Genomic DNA, 4,033 nt, shown 5'->3' with positions numbered 1-4,033 from the left:
ATGCCTCTGCTGTGTACAGGGAGAGACTGCACCCATCGGGTCAGCACAGTTCGGTGGCTTATCTCAGTATCATGCCAAAAAGTGATAGAGACAGGCTTCTTAATTTCTGGGAAATCATGGGGAGAAACAACAAAACAGGCATCCACAGAGAGCTGCGATGAGCCAGAGCTGCTCAGATAACTGCCTGCATTCACCAAAATCCACTTTAGAAACAGCTCATGTGACTGATACCTGAAACAAATCTCTCTGGGAGAACAACAAAATAACCTTAAAATGAAACCCCAACAGGGATACTAGAAATACTGTATTAGCTCCTCCTTTTCTATAGAGATAACATTAGGTTTTTTAAGGGAATTGAGCAAAGAGAACGATGATCTTCCGGGACATCGTGGCTGGGAAGTTGTCCTCCTCCTGCTGTGTTTCTTTTTTCCTCACCTACTGCATCATTAGTGCCTTAGCTCAGCTCCAAATAGGTGACTCCTTTCCTTTGTTCCTGCTCTTACTACATAGAAAGGAGCAAGTTCTCTTGTATCGCAGGATACCTAAAACCAGGAACACCAAGAATTCAGTTTCCTTAGGTCATTTTCCAAGCTGGTGGGCTGAACTCCCAGGCAACGGCTGGCAAAAGGGTACTGAACTGCAGGCGGTGAATTAACCCAAGCAAGGAAGGCAATTTTGTTTATTTATAGCTATCCCTTTTCCTAATGAGATTTGAATCAGTGTCCATCCGAGTCTGACACAGTTGGATTCTGTTTAAAAGAGGTAGAGACACCCCTTCAGGGCTCACTGGCAGGCTGTAGGATTTCTAGCATCACTTTTGTGCTAAGAGTGTTTCAAATGGCAGGAACCCGATCTCTTCAGTTTCTTCTGAGACATTGCAGTGGATTTAGGATCTTCTCTCAGCTTTCACCTTCATGCATTTGAGGCTTGAATCTGAAACCTTTCAACCCAAATTATTTTTATCCTGTTACTTGATCCAGCCAGTTTTTCTCTTCTGTTTGACAAATACTGCAATTCTCTGCCCTGCATACTGTCTGCAGCTTGGTTTTATAGACCAGGAGAGAGATTCCTTGTGTATAGGTTTGCCACACAGCTGGGAAGGCAGGTGTTTTGGCAGGGGGGGAAGGCAGGTTAAATTCCTTGAGGTCCCTGAATTTCAGAGCTAACATCTACTTTGAGTATAACCTAAATCCCTGGCATATTGCCCACCCTGTGAAATGTATCTGAATTTTCAGTGTGAGCCCAGGACATCCCTCCTAAGCTAGAGCTCTTTGTAGGGCACTTGTAACAGCAGCGGGCTTTTGGGGGGGGTGCTCAGGACTGTATTCTGCTTCCTTTGGCACAGAGAGATGGTTGGCACCAAAATAAACTGGTTCCTGTTACCCAAAACAAACAAGAAGAGATTGTGGAGGTTACAAGCTTCTGGCTGCCTGTGTGTAATGGGAAGTGAATCAAGCAATGGGATTTCTTACTCCCTCAGAAGATACTAGTGCTTTGGAATAACTCATCTCTGCTCATGACAGAGATTTCAGAGGTCTCTGTGCCAGTGGACGATCCTGGCACCTTTCTGTAGGCAGGACTGAAGTGCCCAGGCCTCCTTGGAGTGACGCATTTTGATCGTGCTGTCATGGAACGGACATTTGTTGTGATGTGGTATAAATCCACAATTGGCACTGTTTCACACAGGGGCACTCAAATCCAGGAAGGGAACAGAGTGCTTAGCAAAACCCTGCAGAAGCATCGCAGAGAGAGCACATCCCAAAATGCTGCACGAGCACCTCTGAAGTTGTCAACGCCCTGAAGCGCAGCATGGATCTGCATCTGCAAGGATGTGTGGCAGAGGCAGGGTGCACTGGTACACGCCAAGCAGCGATGGGAAGGAGGAGCTGTGTGAAAACGGGGCTGCAGCTTTGTTCCCTTGCACTGCAAGTGCTGGTGGGTGGCTTTGCTTCCAGCAAGACCCCCAGTGCCAGCTCTGGTCTCTGGATTTGGGCCTCATGGGTGTTCAGAAGAGGGACCATGAATGCATCAGTTTGTGAGATGGGAAAGCGCTGGGTGATAAGCTGCGATGGGGGTGTGGGGGAAGGACTGGTTGGGTTTTTAACCTTAGGATAGCACATAGGTGTCAAAATTTCACTGCAGGCCAGATAAAGCATAGTGGTAACACTCCAAGGTAAAATGTAGGCTTGTAACAATTGTTACTCAATGTGCAAAGTTCACCACGTCTCCATTGGCATTTTCACGTTAGCTCACATGAGCTTAAAAATTAAACCTTTTTGCCCAGCAAAGGGAAGATCTAACAGTAATCATTCTGGTCCAGGACGTGCCTGAGGTGACAGAGGAGAGGTTGGGCTCTCATAAGCTCTAGGGCAGACAAAAGCAGAATGCAAAGTGAGAAGAGAAAATTTTCCTCATCTTAATGAAATGAGAAATGGTCATTTTCTGGGGTGCTAGACCCATCCTCATTTTCCCCTCAAAAGGGAAATTAAAAACCAAATCACTCCCTTACTGCACAGTAATGTGAGATTCCTGCCAACATAGCGCGATAAGGGCAAGAAAGCTGTCTGGATGCAGGCAAAAGCAGTGGCCCCAACTGGGGCAGCTGGACCAACCGTGAGAAGCAGTGACTGAGGAGCCTCTGCCTAACTCCTAGGCCTTTTCTTCCCCCTTTTCCACCCTGGATTGCGCTGTGGCACATCAGCAGCTGCCTGGTTCTGCTGCTCGGCTGGAAGTGGGTTTTCAACTTGATGACAGAGCCATGGCTACAGGCGATGCTGCTATTCATACACTGCCTTTTCAGCTGGGCTTGGAGGAGATAGTGATTCAGGGATGCTTTAATCATTGGCTTGTTTGCTGAATTTTTCAGAAATAAGCAACAGCCTCTGGAGGAAAACAGCAGGTGTCATGTATTTACCACCTGCTCTCAAAGTGCTCCCCAAGGTAAAGCACAAAGAGGTAAAGGATGGACAGCACAGTGCCTAAGGTCTGCCCAAAATATTAGCTACAAGGTGGAGTAGAGGATGCGTGTATGGCTGAGGCCTGAGCATTGCAGCCACGGGTGCACCTTGCAAGTGATGCTCAAAAGCCCTTGTGAGACTTGTTCCTTTCTTTTTTTTTAGGAATACACAACAATAAATGTTTTCTAGCTTATTTCAGCTAAAAGGTCAATAGAAAAGGTCTTACTCTCTTTCCTGAGCTTTCACAAAGGATGGTGCTGGGTTTCCAGAAGACACCTACCATGTTGGAGAATGTCACTAGTCTTAGTTGTATACCTTCATGTCAGCCATGAAGGACTTCAAGGCCCAGGTGCTCTGGCAGTGTTTTCCAGCAGGGTCTGGTCCTGCTGGACTCTGGGTTTTAGGTAACTACCATGTGGCTTGTTTCATACGAGGTTAGTTGTGATTACCATGCAACAGCTATTGTACTCCTGCTTGAAAGCCACTTCATCCACGTGGCCCGGCTTCCCAGCCGTGCTGTGACCAGCACCCTTCAGGACTGCTTGCATGTCCCTGCTCCCAGCATTTCTTGTTCTCCACATCCAGCTCTCCCCGAGGAGAGCAATGCTGTGCTGTACGTAGGTTCATAATCATGTCTCATTGCCAGTGTCCGCTGTGGCAGCCCTCGGAAAACCCTGGTGTTGAGAGGATGGTGGGGTACATATGGCACTGCCAGGCCACCGGGCTCCGGTTCGTGTCCCCAGCTGCTCTCACGTCAGCATGTGCGTGGGGGGCCGGCAGGTGCCTGAGCGCGTGGATCTCCGGCGACCCTATCCACTCTCGTAAACCATCATTAAAACATGCAAACCCCACAGCCTGCGGTGTTTCCTTGGGGCAGCGGGCCCCCGGGGTGTCGGGACCTACGGGAAACCTTCCTGTGGGCGCTTGTGGCGAGTGTTGCCCCATTGCCATGCGGGACCCCAGTGGCCACCCCACAGCCCAGGTTTCTTCACCTCGGGATGACAAATGCGAGAAGCAGCATGGGCACGAGGGGCGCTGGCCTCGCCCCCCGGGGCTGTCCCAGCACCCGTGGGATC

Source organism: Egretta garzetta, unplaced genomic scaffold (genome assembly GCF_000687185.1).
Source record: "Egretta garzetta isolate BGI_Z169 unplaced genomic scaffold, ASM68718v1 scaffold17, whole genome shotgun sequence".
In the NCBI taxonomy this organism is placed as follows: domain Eukaryota; kingdom Metazoa; phylum Chordata; class Aves; order Pelecaniformes; family Ardeidae; genus Egretta; species Egretta garzetta.
The sequence above is the reverse complement of the archived record's forward strand: the minus strand, read 5'-3'. Positions refer to the sequence as shown.